The sequence below is a fragment of the Conger conger genome, chromosome 7 (genome assembly GCF_963514075.1).
Source record: "Conger conger chromosome 7, fConCon1.1, whole genome shotgun sequence".
Lineage (NCBI taxonomy): Eukaryota > Metazoa > Chordata > Actinopteri > Anguilliformes > Congridae > Conger > Conger conger.
Genome location: NC_083766.1, coordinates 23,240,430 through 23,260,058, shown reverse-complemented (window position 1 = coordinate 23,260,058; position 19,629 = coordinate 23,240,430). Strand labels below are relative to the sequence as shown.

The window sequence follows — 19,629 nt, the reverse complement described above, 5'->3', positions numbered from 1 at the left end:
AAGCACAGATTTAATTGGCTAAATATCAGCGAAATAATTATCTCCCCTCAGCTTGTGCTGATGTGTGGTGAGCATTCTGGCACAAAATGGCTGCCGTTGCTTCAACCAGGCGGGTGCTACACATTGGTGGTGGTTGAGATGAGTTTCCCTCTCATCAGTGCTGAGTATGAGAAAAGCACGATATAAATGCAAGTAATTATTATTATTTAGTAGAAAAGTATTTGAATCCAAAACAATGACTTTTCAATTCAATGGCTATGGAACCTGCATCCTCTACTGCACTGCAGCCCACAGCCAGTAGGGGGGGAAGGTCTTGGGGGTATGGAGATGTAGTATGGGGTGGCACGGATGGTGCAGTGGGTAGCACCGCCGCCTCACAGCAAGGAGGCCCTGGGTTCGAATCCCGGTCGGCTGGGGCCTCTCTGTTTGGAGTTTGCATGTTCTCCCTGTGTTTGCGTGGGTTTCCTCCGGGTACTCCGGTTTCCTCCCACAGTCCAAAGACATGCATGTTAGGCTGATTGGAGAGTCTAAATGGCCCATAGGTATGAGTGTGTGAGTGAATGGTGTGTGTGCCCTGCGATGGACTGGCGACCTGTCCAGGGTGTATTCCTGCCTTTCGCCCAATGTATGCTGGGATAGGCTCCAGCCCCCCTGCGACCCCATTCAGGATAAGCGGGTTAGGAAAATGAATGAATGAATGAATGAATGAGATGTAGTGTAGCCATAATAAGATCAGTGCAGCTGTTAGGCCCTTGAGCAAGGCCCTTAACCCCACATTGCTCCAAGGGGGATTATCCCCTGCTTAGTTTAATCAACTGTAAGTCGCTTTGGATAAAAGCGTCAACTGCAATGAGACTCATTATCAGGTATCCGGCAAACATGTAGAATTGACTATCCACCTGGCTATCAGTCTGTTCACCTAGCTTTCAGTCAATCTACCTGGCTATCAGAATTCAAACCATCCATCAGAAATCACCACATCTAAACATCTAAACATCTAAACGTCTAAACAGCACTGAACTGGGTATCAGCTTTCAGTACCCGCTGGGTCCTTATCCTCCTATTAATGGGATATTTGGGAAATGTTTACTTACAGTCACAAAAAAAGCCTTTATTTCACAAAAATGTTTATTTAGGGTAAACCTGGTATTTTAATCATAACATTTACATTGATTCGCATACATAGAATTCTCAGTTAACCTATTGAGTATGGCGCGATGAATACAGCGCTATGAAAGTGAGTGCTATGATCGCTTCAGTTTATTTAATTGAATTGAGCCACTTTCAAGTTCATTCCATTTAATTAGCCATTGCCTATTTAACGCTTTCATTGTGATATTGTCCTGCTTCATTCTGCATGCACCGTGCATGCGTACCTTCGTAACCGCGTTCTTTATGCCAGTGACACAGGCATCCTTTTCTGCACCACTTTAATCCTGTTTGTATATGCGATACCATCTGCCGACAAGAAGTTCCTTGACTGAAAAATAAAGTTATTTAAATGAAGCCATTTTATTGTAGGTGTTTTATTGAATGTAAAATGTAATTTGTTTTTCTGTCCTGGATAATGAAGTCATGATTAGGCATGTTTATGAAACATTTATATAAAGAAATGTCTTGACAAAAACTCATTAAAGAAACATGTTTTTGGAGTGCCTTTGCACCCCCGCTCGCACACACACAGGCACACACAGAGGCACACACACACACACATACACACACACACACACACACACAGGTGCGCACACACACACGCACGCACACACACGCACACACACACACACACACATACACACACACACAGGTGCGCAGACACACACGCACGCACACACACGCACACACATATGCACATGCACACACACAGGCCCAAACACATACACGCACACACACACACACACACATGCGCGCACACACACATGCGCAAACACATGCTCACTCACTCACTCACTCACTCACTCACAGACATAGACACACACACATACACACACACACACACACACACACATACACACACATACACACACACCCACACACACACACACACACACCCACACACACAGACCTTGACGTCTACTTGCGGTGTTAGCTCTCAGGATATTTCAGGCACAGTCCATTCGACAGCTCAGTCAAACCCAATTAATTAAGCAGACAGGGGGTAACCTGGGAGACCAGGCCTAGAAAACAAATCACTTTGCTCCGGGCGAGCAGAGAGACCTGGGGAGTGTCCTTTCCGACAGAGCCAGACTCCCAACCCCACCGGCCCCAATCTGTACCTCCGTACAGCTCCCACACCCCTCCCTCCCTCCCCAATCTGTACCTCTGTACAGCCCCCACACCCTACCCCCCCTTCCCCTTACCCTGCACTAAAGAGAGATCTACACCACAGGTCTGCCCCTGCAAGTGAGCTGAGTAAGGGTAAAACTCTGAAGATGAAGGTGTGTGAAATTCACAAACAGTGTAATACACAATGGTAAATGGACAGCATTAACATAGCGCTTCCATTTTGTGGGGCAGCCTGTAGCCTAGCGGCTCAGGTACATAGCAGCCGGAAGGTTGGTGGTTCAATCCAGGGGGGGATTGGCCCCTGCTTAGTCTAATCAACTGTAAATTGCTTTGGATAAAAAAAAAACGCAACAGCAAAATGTCATCCAAAGCCTTTTAGAGTTAAAGCCTCTCATTCACACACACGGCAATGGCCATAGGCTCAATCAGGTAACTGGGTGAAATTAGGGGTTAGGGACCTTGCTCACGGACACACCCAGGGTGGGTGACCGGCCCGGCAACCAATGACTAGAGCGAATCACACGAATCACTACTGCTATAACATGCTACTGACATCCATATATATATTTTTTCGTTCTACTGTTTTTTTTATGAGAGCACAGACTGGCATTGTCTCCCCAGCGCCCCCGCTGGGCCGCGTGGGTACTGCGGCCAGAGGGCCCAGCTGCTCATTAAGCCCGTGCAGGAGGCCCGGGGCGGAGGAGTCGCTCCGGCGTAACCATGGCGAGCGGCACCTCGGCTCGCCGGCTCACTCTCCAGCCAAAGAGCCCAGATTGAGCAGCGCCTCCCCGCTAACGAACGGCTCGGCGGCGTGAGTCACCCGACAGCCCCCGTCAGAGCCGTCCTCCACAGTTTCCCAAAAAACCTACAGTAAATAATATAGAAAACTGTCACCGCACACGCGGCGGGGAGCCACAGGGCGGACCGCATCACACGGGGTCACGGGGTTGACAACTGAACGAGCAGCGCAGGGGAAGAGGAACCGAGCGGCGAAAATAAGGAGAGGAGAGGATTCTGGGATTGAACACAGCCCTGCCCCCTTTTCAAAGTCAGTATTCTAACACTGAAAAGTTTGAAGCGGAAAAAAAAAAAGTATTCCAGACAACTTTAAAGAAAAAAAACGACGCAAAATTATTCGAGTTCAAATCCATCAAAGTGAATCAATAAAACAAGAGAAGCCCAATTAAATTTAAACGGAGGGAGAAGCAATTAAGGGGAAATGCACTAATTTATTTCCTCGCACTAATTAAAACAGCATTGTGGGTACAATCAGTGGAGAAAGGAAGGGATCAAATTAATTAACAGTTCTGGGCAGAAAAAATCTTATTTCATCACACTACGATGATTTCCTGCGTTCAGAAATCCGGATGACGTGACCTTGGGGGCAAATATTGGTTTATCTGTGTGCAAAACATCATCAAAACAGGCAAAACAGCATGTTCAGATAATCTACCGTTTTCAGTCTGATGCAGAACTAGAGGGACGGAATTGGGTCCCATTACGTTTAATAAGAACACAAGCTAACCGATTTCAATTCATATGATTATGGCTTATATAGATTATAGCTTATTGCTAATGCCCGTCTGTGTCGCCATTTCTCCCAATTAGACATGTCCAAAGGCACTGGCCAACTGGTGAATCAATATTAAAGGACACAGGGCTGAACTGCTCTATCTGAAGGTTAAGCCCTACATCACTGTCAATTCTTCAATCATTGCATTATTATCGTTATTTTGTTTTTGTATTCATGTGCATTTGCGTGTGTGCTTGTAACTAACAGCATCATTTTAAACAAAGGAATGCTCTCAATTGACTACTACTATGACTGCTACGACTGCTAATATAACTATTACTCACTCTAATACTACTACTGCTGCTGATAATACTACTACTACTACTACTACTACTACTACTACTACTACTATTGCGCGCTTTGCTAAAATATTATGTATTCTAGCCATCTCCTTAGTCCTGGAACAGTTTACAACCAATTGTAAGTGGGCGAGATGTGCACACCATCAGTAAATCTGGTGTTGTTGGTAACTACAGGCAGAGGTTAGCTCAGAGACAAACTGCCATCCCCTGGCCCAGCGCCAGGCCCCTGCTCCCCCGCACCTCCGTCGATGGCCTCAAATTCATCTTCATACCCGAGAAATAATAAAGAAAAGGCCCAAAGTGCACACGGGTTGCCAAGCCGTTTCTGATTATTTACAAACGCGTGCAGAGCCGGAGGTATCCTAGTAACCGAGGCGCTAGGCCTGATGGGACCGTTCTCCGCAGTACTTACGGGCCTAATAGATGAAAAAGTGCTCCTGCCCTCTGTCACAGCCCAGCGTTGCTTTTATGTTGCTTCTTTATGGCCCTTTTTATAGGCCAGCCGCGCCTTCATAGAAACATTCATACAGTCTGTCCGAGTACGCCCTAAAGCCCCGCTAAGACTGGCCTGCGGAGAAAAGTTAATTCGGTGCGGAAGGGATGATAAAAATCATCTCACGTAGGCCCAAAAGGGACAACACCTCAGAAGTATAGTTGAGGGTTAAACGTTTAAATGGTTAACCGAAACTGAGTTTTATGTACACGTTGACCGAAAATTGCTAGCCGATAACAGATTCTTTTTTTCTGAAGCTGGAATGGTAAGCTCAGTTTAATGAAGTAACTGCGCTTTCACCAACAGTGACAAAATGAATTAATTAACGCCCACATACACACACACACACACACACACACACGCCCACACACACACACACACACACACACACACACACACACAGGGGGATGGGTTTTTCTGTCTACAGTTCTACAGTACTCTACATGTACCATAGGCACTACCATGGACATACCTGTGGATACACCGGTGGATGAGACGGGCGTATCCACAGCGATATACACGCAGTATGTATATCCTGTCACAAGGGCAGGGAACTCTGTATACCTACCTGCGTAATGCAAGCCAGACAGGAAGTACCTGATCCCAACGGGGGCCACTCCCGCGTAGGCTGAGTAGGCAAAAACACTGCATGAATCTGACCACCTCTACACAGTGTGTGTGTTCGTACAAGTGCGTGTGTGTGTGTATAGAAGTACTGGGGGTGTAGAGGTACCACTTGAGACAGATAGACAGTTATGGGAGAGGGGGGCAGCACTAGGGACAGAGGTGTGTTATTTGGGGTACAGAGGCAGTACAGGGGATGTAGGAGGGAGTATTGAATATTTTCTCAACTTTCTTTTTTGACAACTGACAGTTTTTAGTATCATTGGTGTTTTCTAATAAAGGTTAAAACCCCACTTAAGAGTGGTACAGCCTAAGGTGCTAGACTGGGACCTAGAAGGTTGGTGGTTCAAAGCCCAGTCTTCCAGCCACAATACAGTGCAGCTGTTGAGCCCTTGAGCAAGGCCCTTAACCCCAAATTGCCAGGGGGGATTGGCCCCTACTTAGTCTAATAAACTAATAACCAAATTATTATTATAATACATAACAATAATGTCATGGTATTGAGACAGAAGTTCCACCCAGAGGATAGGCAGGTTCCGTCCTGTGAGTGGAAAGGATTGGAGGTTGTTCGAAGTCTTATGAATGTTGATCTTTTAAACTACGTGTGGCATTTCTGTGCAGTGTAACACCCAGAATACAGAGCGTACACTTCCCCAACCCCCCACCCCCCGCCAAGCATACTATGAAACCGAAACACTTCTTCGATTAACCAAAATGGGTCTACATCACACTTGGCCATGACTCTCAGACTGGAAGTCATTCCCTAAGCGAGAGGGCGGGAGCTTGGAGCGCAGCGGCAATGCGAGAGACCGTTTGATTACCCCGACTTCAGCGCGTTCGGTGCGTTTCTGCATCCATCCTGCCCGTAGCTTACCGTTCAGGACCGCTGACAGTGACAGGGCCGCACACGCCCACACACCCACGCATGCCCGCACTCACCCGCTCCCTGCCTGCGGGCCCCCGAGGTGGGAACGTACAGAGCTGTAAGTACCACAGGAAGTAACCGCACGAAGGGCGAGACTCACGCTGCTGATTGCAGGCGCTGTTACTACGGCAACATGCCACTTCTCAGATTCCAGGATTTAGCTTACAGATTTACCTACCAGGAGGCACCTGAACCCTGAGGAGCCTTCTGGGGCTCGCCGGTTACTCTCACGCACAAAGTACAAAATCCTCTGTCCGGCAGAACAAATGAAAGTAATCCACTTTTCTCTGTCGGAAAACCCAGCCAGGTTCAGTTCAGAAGGAGCCCGGCAGTCCGCTAATGCCCTCCAGGCAGGAGCTAGTCTTCACAGCAGGAGGGTTCTCACCCTCGACCACGGAGGACCACAGGGTCCGCCGCTTTCCTTCGTTACCCGGCTTTGAATCGAGCAGTTAAAACAACTGATTACACAGTCATGTAGAGCTCAGCTCAGCTGGTTTCCCGGGGCTGAATCAGTCGCTAATTTTAATGTGGAAACAAATGCGGGCAGAGATTCCTCAGGCTGGGGAATCAGGGTTAAGGACCCCTGCTTTCCGGGATTACGGGCGCCTGCTGTCGCGTAAGAGGCCGAAACCGGCGGGGAAGCCGCTCCTCTCCGCTCCGTTCGCCTCTCCAAACCCGGGCACTTTCTCAAGAAGTTGCCAAAGAGTTACTGCGCGTTGTTTTTCCGCTATTAACTGATGAGACGGCACATCAAGGGGCAGTTCATCTTCACTTCCTCATGAGAGTTGTACAATTGTACCACTTGCTAGCAATATATTAATGCATTTACATATAATTTGTACCTTCTCCGTGAAAAACGTACTAATTTGTACCCGAAGAGAACATTACTGTACTTTCAGGGTACATTCGGGAAATTTGATCCTCGAAGAACAAAATAGTATTTTGTTTTTGAGTGTGTGGTGCGCTGGGTGAGGTATTTAGACCGGGGTTGTTATACACCTGCCTTAAGGGTGGCTGAATTGTTATCATGGGCTTTAATTTCCTTGTATTTTATTTGAAATGAAAATATGGGAATCATTATGCGTTGTATGTAGGATGTTTCATTTTCTCTTCACCTCGTTTCTGTAAAAAGGGCCTCGACAGCTTCCCATTCTCACTCAATTCATCTGCCAAAGCATAATAATGACAGCGTTATTACTACCATTGTGGAAATGAAATGACAACTGCAACAATAAAAAATTATAAACAGCAACTGTGAACAAAAAAAAAACTGAAATAAAAATAAGCACTTACAGCGTAATATTTGAATGTGTGAACATGAAAATACGTGAACATCTAGAGAATTCCTGAGTAATTCCAGGTTGTAGCAGGGAGTTGGGCTGTGTGCTTTCACTCTCTCTCTCTCTCTCTCTCTCACTCAAACTCACACACACACACACACACACACAGACACACACACACACCACACACACCACACAAGCCGTAGAGACGCGAGAGCTGAAAAAGAGCGGGAAAAGTAACAAGCCGCCATTACGTGACAGCTCTCAGGCAGCAGATTGAATTAAGCCCGGCGTTTTCAGCGACAGAATACCTTTTTAAAGTCAAAAAAAGAACACACCATGCCTGGGAGAGAATTAATGAATTCGTCTGAGCCTCAAATGCAGTCCCGCTGTTTAAAGTGTAATTATAATACAGGAGAATTTATTCCTCAGATATACCCCAGCTGGGTAAAAGAGCGGTTCCTTTTCATTTCCGCAAGTACCCCCCTCACCTCGCAGGTAAGTGAGCGAGGCGCTAATGAGAAGTAATAACTCTGATGAGGGTGCGTTCCCTCTCCCCCGGACCGGCACATCTCCACTATTAACCGGGAGGGGGAGAGGACGCAAGGCAACACAAGCTCAAGGTCTTCATCCGGACCCAGGCGGGGGGCGGGAAATGAAGAGATCAACGAGGGTAGTCCCTGTTAATGACTAATTATCTATCAGCCGTCTGAATGAAGCCCGCCGATATCACGGCCCCCCACGCTCGGTTTGGGGGGGGGGGGGGGGGTCTAAAAGGGGGGCGCGTTGCGGTTTCATCGGTGGAGACGATGTTCACAAAATGGCGGATTAAGGGGCCAGGAGACAAAGATGCTGCGTCTTTGTGCGGTTCTGTCGAGCACTGCAGTCATCTCAATCCTCTATCTAATCATTCTCTGGTGAATGTATTACACTGTAGTTAATGCTTCTATGATACAACCATTATAAATAACAATAATAACAAGAATAATTACAATAATAACAATAATAATTTCAAGGTGCCAAAATCAAAATGGGATAAAAGAATTGTATTAAATATTGCTCTAATCGATCAAGTACCGATATATATTGCATAATTTCATAAGGTGCATACTATTGTTTAACTGACATTAATGTCTTAATAAGCACACTCATTCGAGAAATTAGCATTTTGCTAACTGTATGTGGGAAGTTGTCCGTTATGATATAGTATACTAACACCAGGAGAAGGTGTTTGGCATTTAGGCCACCAGCAGTGACGGATTTCCTGGCAGTGTCAAGTAGAAATGTGACAGAATGTAAAAGCTATGAACATCTCACCTGATCTTCAACTCTAGCAGTTATGACAGTTATGTGCAACTCAATCTAGCCTCATCTTGCTTCCATTAAAAAACACTATTGCGTATTGCGTAAGCACCACAAATGTGAAACCACAATTTCACAAAGCATCAATGTACCAATTTACCTGAGGTGTTTAAAGGCTTTTAATGGTGTCACAGAGAATATGCAACAGACCATATTCAGCATTTGATTCAGTCCACTCTTTCCAGTGCTGCAATTTAAAAGAAGCCATTTAAAATGTCCAGTTTGTACATTATGAGAAAACAAAAGCTTTTCATCTGCGCTTATTTATATGCAGAAAATACATCATACAACATTGAATTTTTTAAAATTATAAATATTTGATTTGTAAGTCTCCCTATAATTATAATTACAAAGATTTATAATAATCAAGTAATTATTTTCTAATAACAGGTTTATGAAATCGTTTATCTGTTTGAAAGTATTAATTATGTACTGTCTTTGAAGTTCACAAAAGTAACCACTCCTGATACAGTACTATTTTTAAGAAAAGTAAAATGTGTGTGTTGAAGTGTCCCTGAGCAAGGCACATAACCCCGGATTTCTCCCAATGAGCTGGTTGGTGCCTTACTTGGCAGCCCTTTAGCATTGATGTGTGTGATTGTGTGTGTGAATGGGTGAATGCAAGGCGTTAATTGTAAAGCACTTTGGATAAAAAGCCCTATATAAATTCAGTCTGCTTCGGGTAAAAGCGCTATATAAATTCAGTCCGCTTCGGGTAAAAAAGCGATATATAAATGCAGTCCGCTTTGGATAAAAGCACCATATAAATGGAGTCCAACTATTACCAATAAAGATGGGTACCGCCCTCCCCCCCCCCGAGCCATCTTTAGGCGATGAATGAATTCAGCTCTGCAAAAACTTCCAACCAGCTGCCACTCAGTAGCCAAACAGCAGGGTATTTCAGAAAGCAGGATTACTTTTTACTTAACGTCAAGCGACGCTGAATAAAACCCTTAAAGAGTAACTGTACTCGCTGTTTGAGCCTGGCTCCACCTTCAACGCGATTTTGAAAAGATGCGTTCTGGGCTGGATAGGGTGGGTGTGTCCATTTCATTTGCATAAAGTATCTCCACCCAATCATTTGCCGGCAGTGTTCCGTGTAGTATTGATCTACAACAGCTGCCTCTCCGACTTTGGATTGACAACTATATCTGACATATAGTAGCGGTACCCTTCTGCAGAAAGCATTTTTCAAACTTTATAGGGCAATAGAACACACAGAAGTGTTTATAAAAGTGTGCAAAAATGTGGGCACCCCTGGTTAAAAAGTCATTTACTATTTACTAAGTCAATTAATGTCTAAGTGAACAGAAGCAAAACGGTACAACGTTAAACATGACACACTCCAAATTTTAAAGCAAGATTACTTTAATTTTCATATTTCAAACTAATAAAAAAGGAAAAAGGTCCTGTGCAAATGTTTGGAATCCCTGTCAGTTAGTAACCCCTCCTCGGGCAACTGTAAAAGCCTGTAAATGCTTCCTGTAGTCAACTAAGAGTCTTTAAATTCTCGCTTTTGATATTTTTCCTCATTCTTCTCAGCAGAACACCTCTAGCTCAGAAATATTCTTTGGCCTCGTTGCATGTTGGGCTTGTTTGAAATCCCTCCACAGATTTTCAAAAATAAAATTCTGGGGACTGTGGTGGCCATTCTAAAACCTTCATCCATCTTTCCTGGAGGTGCTTCATGGTTGATTTTGAGGTATGCTTTGGATCATCGTCTTGCTGGAATACCGGAACTCTCTTCAACTTCAATGTCTGGACTGACCGTTGAAAATTAGCCTCTAGAATTTCTTGATATTTGGTGGAATCCATTCTTCCTTCCACTCACACAATATTTCCTGTGCACCCAGCTGCCACACAACCCCAAAGCATAATGGATTCAGCTCCATGCTTCACAGTTGGCAAGGTGTTCTTCTCTACAAAGGCTTCACCCTTTTTTCTCCAAACATACCTTCTTTGGTGGTGGTCAAACAGTTTTGGTTTCATCGGTCCAAAGCACATTGTTCCCTTCAGGCCTCTAAATATTTTCATTTGTATACTTACAGATGGTTGACTTTGTGTTGAGGTCATTCTTTCTGACAACTCTGTCATAGGTCTTTGTAGCTGTTGTTTAAAGTATGTTGTATTGTTATCCTGTGAACAGCTAGACCTGTGTTTGCTACCTTTATATGCAGCTGTTTTGCAGTGATGTGTGGGTTCTTCTGAGCATTTCTCACCCGGTCCCGGGCCATTCTATCAGAAATTTTTCTTGGTCTTCCAGACCTTGCCTTGACTTCAACTATTCCATTCATCTTCCATTTTCTAATAATGTTTCTGACAATAGAAATAAGGTAGTTTGAAAGATTGAGTGAGTTTTTGTAACCTTCTCCTGTAACCTTGGTGGAAATTAACCATCTTCATTCTGAAATCCTTGGACAACTGTGTAGAGGAACCAATGGTTGTTAACACCAGACAGAACAGCCGCTGCGGTTGACTAATTTAGGAGGCATGGGATTACTTCAGAATAAAAGTTTCAGACCTGTAATTATACTCACCAGACTCAAGGAAGCCCTAATGCGTAAATAACCTGGGTCTGGGCCTTAGAAATCCTCTTTTTAAAAAGTAACAAAGAACAACCAAAAACTTTTGCACAAGGCCTTTTCCCCTTTTTATCATTTATAAACAGTAAAAAATAAAAATAAAAAGCAATCATGCTGTAAAATGTGCAGAACGGCCGCACGTTTACCTCTGCACCATTTAGAGTTCAGGTTTGTTTTCAATCACATACAGATTAATTGAACATTTAAACCAGGGGTTCCCAAATGTATGCACTGCAAATTATGAAACATTTTAATATATGCCACCATAAGGTTGTCATACAAACACATTTACAGCTAAAAAATGCGATCTAGAGTGCAATTACCCTTTAAAGCTACGGAATTACATATTGAATTTAATTTATAATGGACCACTATATTCCTAAAAGCATCGTTTTTTGTCCAGAATCAATGGCTGAACTGTCCGTGATTGCTCTTAAATATCCGTGAATGTGTTTGCTCTGTGAATTACGCGGCGGGGGCTGCTTTTAATGTCGACCTTGCGTGACCCTGCCAGGGACCTGGCTCCACCGCTCAGCCCCCCAGCCAGCCAGCCTAATTGGACAGCACTTACCACTTCACATCGCGAATTATCACACGATCGTTAAATTAAACAATGGGTGCGAGATTCCTGCTGTCGCGCAACCACACGGGGAGAATTATGGTATTCACGCCAGGCACCAAAACATCAGGCGGTCCTTCGAAAACAGACGTCGGTGTGGACTGAAGGGTCGATTGTTGCAGGTAGAGTGAGTGACAGGGCAACCGATACTTTGGCCAATTACGTACTTTGATGTTCAAAACGTGTTCTGTAAGCTCAGCACCAAATCCTCCTTCCAGCCAGCTGTGTCCAATGGGCTTTCCTTGGGTAGCCATATATATATATATATATATATATATATATATATATATATATATATATATATATATATATATACATATATATATACATATATTTAATCTAGCGCAAAAAAAGGGCTACGGTGCAGTCCCTAAGTCACACAAACTTGGATTTTTGCCTCTGTAATTCAGCACATTGTACATAAAAACTGTGAATAATACATTACATTACAGGCATTTAGCAGACGCTCTTATCCAGAGCGACGTACAATGAAGTGCAGATTGAACACAGGGACAAGTGTGAAGAGGACCCGAGAGGACAGTACGGTTCCGAGTCCTAGCGTGACTACACAGATACAATCGAAACCCTTGAAGGATACATCAATTCACCAACTAGCATCCCATGGTTGGCAGCTAGAATACCCCGAGTACAGCAACAATTATATATATACATATATACACATACTATAATATGAGAATAATTGAGAATATAATAATGAATTTGACATTCGAGCAGAGACGGTGGGGTTTAATTAGCAGTCATGCGCATCCATATCGCGTGAACCGTGTAGGAGTCGCCGGCGTTTCCACACATCGACACCGCCGCGGAAAAGCTTCCGGACCGTGCCGCAGCCGCGCTGCACTTCAGTGGCAGCGACGTTGGCGAACGGCGGACTTGTTAACGCGTAATGTGCGTCTGGGGCTGATCCCCTGACTCCGGCGCCCGCCGTTGGCCCGTTAGGATCGTCCCAGAGCGCCTCCTTCCTCGTTTCACCTGATTGCGTACCAGCTGCCCTCGCCCGCCTGCTCACTTATTCATGAAAAACAGCCTCGCGGAGAATGTTCCGGCAGTTTATCTTCCGGGCCTGGGGAGACCTATTCCGCCCTCCGAAGGTGCACTTAGCCGCGCTGAAAGAGTTAGCGTTCCCGGGCTCTCCTGCGTTTTCATCATATTCTCCACAATGAGCTATGGCGGACGTTACCCGCAATTCCCCCCCCAGCGCCGACTCGTAACTGCAGCCCGCTCTCCCTGCTTAGGGGCGAGACTCTCCGAGGCCCCGCTCCTGCTGATCCTGGCGGAAATGGAGCGGTCCCCTGTGCCCCCCAACCTCCCGTTCCCTGTGAGTGTTAATAATCTCCACAGAGTACAGGAGAAGACCGCACCGATTGTCAGAACACCGGGAGTACAGGGGAGAACGGAGCGCGGGTGCGTAGATGAGAGAGACGGGATAGACACACGGCGGGATAGACACGTCCTGCTTCGTCTGTCGTTCACTCTTCACTTTTTCCCTTTCTTCTTCTTCTCCCTTCCTCCCTCCTTTCTCCAGAAACTGGAGTTTCAACAGGCAGCCGGTGGACCCCTATGGCGTCCTCAAAAGTACCGTAGGCCAGACTTTCTGTGCAATGACTATGTGCGGATTTGGGAAGGTATGGTATGGACGGTATTTTGAACACAGCTTTATTGTAACCTATGACGGGGGTCCTCTGAATGGTGACTTGAGCCGGAGCGGGGGTCCCAGGATCAGAAAAGCTTTAAAAAGACCGGCCTCGGCTCATTTGGGTAACCGTCGGTCTCCTGGGGGAGTGCGGAATAATGCGGAATAATGCGGAATAATGGGAAAGTTCCATCAAGCGGGCTGGAGCACAAATGCGACACACGGAGCAAAGAGCGGGAGTCAAGCGGGGAGAGTGTTTGCAGAGAGCGGATGCACGCCCCCCCCCTCGGGGAGCCCGATTTGAAGTCAATTAGGGCTGAGAGAATGGAGGAAGCAGCGGGCCCCCTCCGCCATCCGCAGCATGGGCGCTAATCTCGTTTGTTATAAGAACAGAGGCACTTAAAGACTCTGAGTGCAGCGGAACGCCGCGCCGACGGTGGAAATAACTCCCGAGCCCGCCTGCTGGAACTTTCCGAGGGCCGGGCCCGGGGACGGGGGGGTCCGGGGACGGGGGGGTCCGGGGGGGACCGGGCGGGGGGGGGGGGGTTGGGATTTAAGAAGCCGTTTGTAAGAAAAACGGCGCAAATTGCCGTGCCGAGAGTCTTCCCGCCGGCGAGAGAGCCCCTGACCCCCGCTGCCGGAGGGAAATCAGCCAGGCCCCGCTCTGAGGCAGCCACCTGGAGCAGAGAGGCCCTGATGACGGGTCTTGTTTCAGGAGCACCACAAGTGCTGTTGTGGCGGCGGTGCGAACTCCCCGGGCCTCTGCCTGTTAGAGTCAGGGTGGCGGGGGGTAACCATGAGAGCGTGGGATGGGTGGTTCTTCGACGTCTGGTTCATCGCGGCGGAGAGGGGGAGGGGGTGGGGGTCTGGTCTCAGCGGCGTTAAACCGCGTCCCGTCAATCACAGACGACACGCTGAAGTGCGCCTCCTCGGTTGCAGAAGCCGCGCTCTTAATCTGAAATAATCAACCCTGGGCTCAGCGCCGGGGAGAGAGAGCGGTCTCCATGCCGCGTTGTTATCGCGGGAGGACGCCAGACGGCCTGACCCCCCGAAGGAATGACTCAGACTAATCGAAGCCCCAGGGTCCTTGGTTCCATCTAAACACCGCATCTTTTGTCCTCGAAAGACCCTGCAGCGTCTTCATGAAAGAACGTCAACCTGCAGGAACTGCTAACAGGCTGTTAGCATTCGGTGATGCATGACCATATGCACAGGAAGGGTTCCTGCGCTAAGCTAAACCGCCCCGTTTCTGAACCGCGCGTTGGGTAAAGTGATACCTAAATGAACACAGCCATTAAGCATTACAGTTTCACACCTGGGTTCCGTATCTGAAGAAGGTGTGAATTTTCTTTTATTTTTTTATTTTTTTAAAAATCTGCTCCGTGTATTAATATCGCTTGTGAGATACGGAAGATAATCGTGTCATACGTGAAATATACTTACATAAATAAGGCGTACAGAGCACATGTTGCCTGGCACGGGCCAGATTGGCTGCCATGAAGCGCTAGCAGAGCGTGAAGTGGAGAACACTTCCTCACTGAACGTGGCGCGATTGAGATTTCACCAGTGTTCTGACATCGCTGATAGCCCACTATGCAAATCTCCTTTCACACTGCGCTTCCCTCCCCAAAGAGAAGGGAACATTCTACCCCTCACACATTGCTGGGGCAGGCTGTAGCACAGAGGCTGAAACCCAGAAGGTTGATGGTTCAAGCCCCGGTGTAGCGGCAATAAGATCAGTGCAGCTGTTGGGCCCTTAACCTTGCATTGTTCCCTGGGCGCTGAATGATGGCTGCCCACTGCTGCTAAGTAACAAGGATCTAATGCAGAGGACAAATTATCCAACAGGGTTCATTAAAGTATGTCTTCTTCTTGAAAAAGGTCATAAAACAACAAAACTATGGCCGCTGTGTGACACAGAGATTAACTGCATGTTAAGACCCATATGACCCCATGGCTGGCAAGGAGGTCCTGGGTTCAAGCCCTGGCCTGAGTCTTTCTGTGTGGAGTTTGTATGTTCTCCCCGTGTCTGCCTGGGTATCCTCCCACAGTCTAAAGACATGCAGTAGGGGCGTCAAGCTACAGTCCTGGAGGGCCACAGTGCCTGCTGGTTTTTGGAGTCTTTCATCCACACACCTTGTTCCCAAGGCCGTATTAGGCAGCTGATTGAAAGGAAAGCACAAACACCTGCAGACACTGCAGCCCTCCAGGACTGGAGTTTGACACCCCATGCAGTAGGCTAATGGGAGACTCTAAATTGCCCGTAGGTATGAGTGCGCGAGGGAATTACGCGTATGCCCCATTATATATTGGCGACCTGTCCAGGGTGTTTTCCTGCCTCTCGCCCCAAAGCATGCTGGGATAGGCCCCGGCCCCTTCTCCGTGATGACCCCGACCAGGAATAAACGAGTTAGATAACGGATACATGAATGGACGTACTTTCCCCACTCCCATGCAGTGCCCCCTCCTCGCCCACACGATTGCAGAAGAAATCCATGAAATTGATATCAGGGCCTATCCCCGTGTGGGAAGGAGGACGAGGAGGTCTCGGACGGTCATTACCCGTTCCTGGCGACCAGGTCCATCAGCCACTTCATTACCGAGTGTGACCGTAATGATCTTACCGCACATGTCCGAGCCTGACCGTGAACACAGCTCCTCACACCCGTTAATGCGGCACGACCCCAACGGGCAAGCACGGGCAGTTCAGTCCTGTTTGCTCCGTCACCCCAAAGCGGCTTCTGCTCCGGCCAAGGCAAAGATCACAGTATTTCAATATGTAATAACATCTATACTTTTTTTCGAAATATATTTTTTCGTTTGCTTTTTTCCCCTTAGGTTTGGCAACTGAAGGGTACCGTTTCTCGAAAAGAAATGGAAAAGCCTGTTGACTTAAGGAGATTCAGGATCCGAGCCTTCTAAGATGCAAAGATATGAAATGATTGGAAACACAGAAACAGAGAAACAATGAAAACAACACGTGCACGCCGCACGCCACCTTCTCCTCCGCACTGGCACAGTCTCAGCCGTGTTTACCATCGTCCTTTTCCACAAGCCTCAGATTACTCCCGAGTCTTATCCAGTCGGTGCCTTAGCTCGTAAAATGCAGGTTAAACAAACACGTAAGTAATAATTGTGATAATTTCATTTTTAGGCAATAATTATTTTGTCACTGTTCATGGCACACACAAAAAAACAACGAAAAAAAACAACGAGAAAAAACGGAAAACTGTTTCCACCTCCTCAGTGCTCCATGATTCACACCTGCTAATTATTCCCCCCCGACACCCCGACCCCCCCGAATCCCCACCCTCCCACCCCACTGCTCTCGGCTCATTGCCAGCTCAGTATGAAGTTAAAACTAGGGGCGCCAGATGCCTGGATTTGGACCAGAATGTCGGGTCTTTTTAAGCTATTTGAACAGTGCTGGTTTGCGGTTCTGACCAGACAATACAAACGTCCGCTCGGAATAATCGATTGAAATCTGACCACCAGTTTTGTAATGAATTTTCCCTCTCCACAATCTCAGAAGTAAAGCTATGAAAAGTTCTGGAAAGGGTACAAATGCTGGGGTGGTAACCTATAGGTTCATAAAATTGTACCCCTAGCAATATATAATTAATTTATACCTTTTTTGCTTGGGAAACATACGCATTTGTACCCAAAGAGAACGTTACTGTACTGTACTGTCAGGGTAGATTTGGAAAATTTGATCCTTGAAGAGCACTTTATTTCTGAGAGGGCACTGCTATACTCTCAATCATCTTGTTCTGATAACCCCCCCTCCCCCCCCAGACACACACACACACTTTGTGATCAAGCTTCAAGCTGCCCTATGTCACCCATGTACGCATGTATCTGATGTCAGGTTTCCACAGATTGTCAATCTGGATTCATTTTACTTCTTTATTTGAATTTCATCGTTATTTCATTTTATTTATTTATTTATTTTTGTATTTTCTTTGGCCCCCTTCATCTGCTTGTTTCTGTAAATCAAATGGGTCAGAGAGAGAATTTCATAATTAAAAGAGCCAAAGCAAGTACACCATCTTTCATTTCTGTGATTTTACACACTAGGACACAAACTAACTGTCATCAACTCCTAACAGTAAATAAATATAACCTCACGTGACTCAGCAAACACACACATTTTATTTAATTCTCAATTACTTAATGTCATGAAGCCTTTTCAATGTTGTACTAGATCTAAAAAACAATAAACAAACGTTTGAAAGAAAGCTTCTCAATCTGGCAACCCTTGCCCAGACCCTCCTAACCCGCTGTACCGCGACCGGCCCCCTGCACAGCCGCGGCTAGTTCAGGCGGAGCGGAGCAGCAGAGGGGCCTGTGTTTGTATGATGTGCTCAGCCGTCTGTGAAACAACCTGTACAGAACACCGGTCCCCTTAGCTTAGCCCGTCGCTGGGCTAAAAACACGCCAGCGCACTTCAACAGACATCAATATCTCAGGCCTGTTAGCGTAAAAATGCACCTGTCTCTACACGCACGCTAAACATACTGCCTCTGCTAACTCCATAGTCTTAGATATGAATATCTCAGGCCTGTTAGCATAAAACTGCACCTGTCTCTACACGCACGCTAAACATACTGCCTCTGCTAACTCCATAGCCTTAGATATAAATATCTCAGGCCTGTTAGCGTAAAAATACACCTGTCTCTACACGCATGCTAAACATACTGCCTCTGCTAACTCCATAGCCTTAGATATGAATATCTCAGGCCTGTTAGCGTAAAACTGCACCTGTCTCTACACGCACGCTAAACATACTGCCTCTGCTAACTCCATAGCCTTAAATATGAATATCTCAGGCCTGTTAGCATAAAACTGCACCTGTCTCTACACGTACGCTAAACATACTGCCTCTGCTAACTCCATAGCCTTAGATATAAATATCTCAGGCCTGTTAGCGTAAAACTGCACCTGTCTCTAAACGCACGCTAAACATACCGCCTCTGCTAACTCCATAGCCTTAGATATGAATATCTCAGGCCTGTTAGCGTAAAACTGAACCTGTCTCTACACGCACGCTAAACATACTGCCTCTGCTAACTCCATAGCCTTAGATGTGAATATCTCAGGCCTGTTAGCGTAAAAATGCACCTGTCTCTACACGCACGCTAAACATACTGCCTCTGCTAACTCCATAGCCTTAGATATGAATATCTCAGGCCTGTTAGCGTAAAAATGCACCTGTCTCTACACGCACGCTAAACATACTGCCTCTGCTAACTCCATAGCCTTAGATATGAATATCTCAGGCCTGTTAGCGTAAAAATGCACCTGTCTCTACACGCACGCTAAACATACTGCCTCTGCTAACTCCATAGCCTTAGATATGAATATCTCAGGCCTGTTAGCATAAAAATGCACCTGTCTCTACACGCACGCTAAACATACTGCCTCTGCTAACTCCATAGCCTTAGATATGAATATCTCAGGCCTGTTAGTGTAAAAATGCACCTGTCTCTACACGCACGCTAAACATACTGCCTCTGCTAACTCCATAGCCTTAGATATGAATATCTCAGGCCTGTTAGCGTAAAACTGCACCTGTCTCTAAACGCACGCTAAACATACCGCCTCTGCTAACTCCATAGCCTTAGATATGAATATCTCAGGCCTGTTAGCGTAAAACTGAACCTGTCTCTACACGCACGCTAAACATACTGCCTCTGCTAACTCCATAGCCTTAGATGTGAATATCTCAGGCCTGTTAGCGTAAAAATGCACCTGTCTCTACACGCACGCTAAACATACTGCCTCTGCTAACTCCATAGCCTTAGATATGAATATCTCAGGCCTGTTAGCGTAAAAATGCACCTGTCTCTACACGCACGCTAAACATACTGCCTCTGCTAACTCCATAGCCTTAGATATGAATATCTCAGGCCTGTTAGCGTAAAAATGCACC

The 19,629-nt window shown here is 46.3% G+C and overlaps 1 protein-coding gene across 1 annotated transcript in view; it reads right to left on the bottom strand.

Moving 5' to 3' along the window:
• Positions 1-19,629, bottom strand: part of LOC133132572 (teneurin-2-like) — a 403,992-nt gene that overhangs the window by 285,195 nt on the left and 99,168 nt on the right. The gene's annotated exons all lie outside the window — the stretch shown is intronic.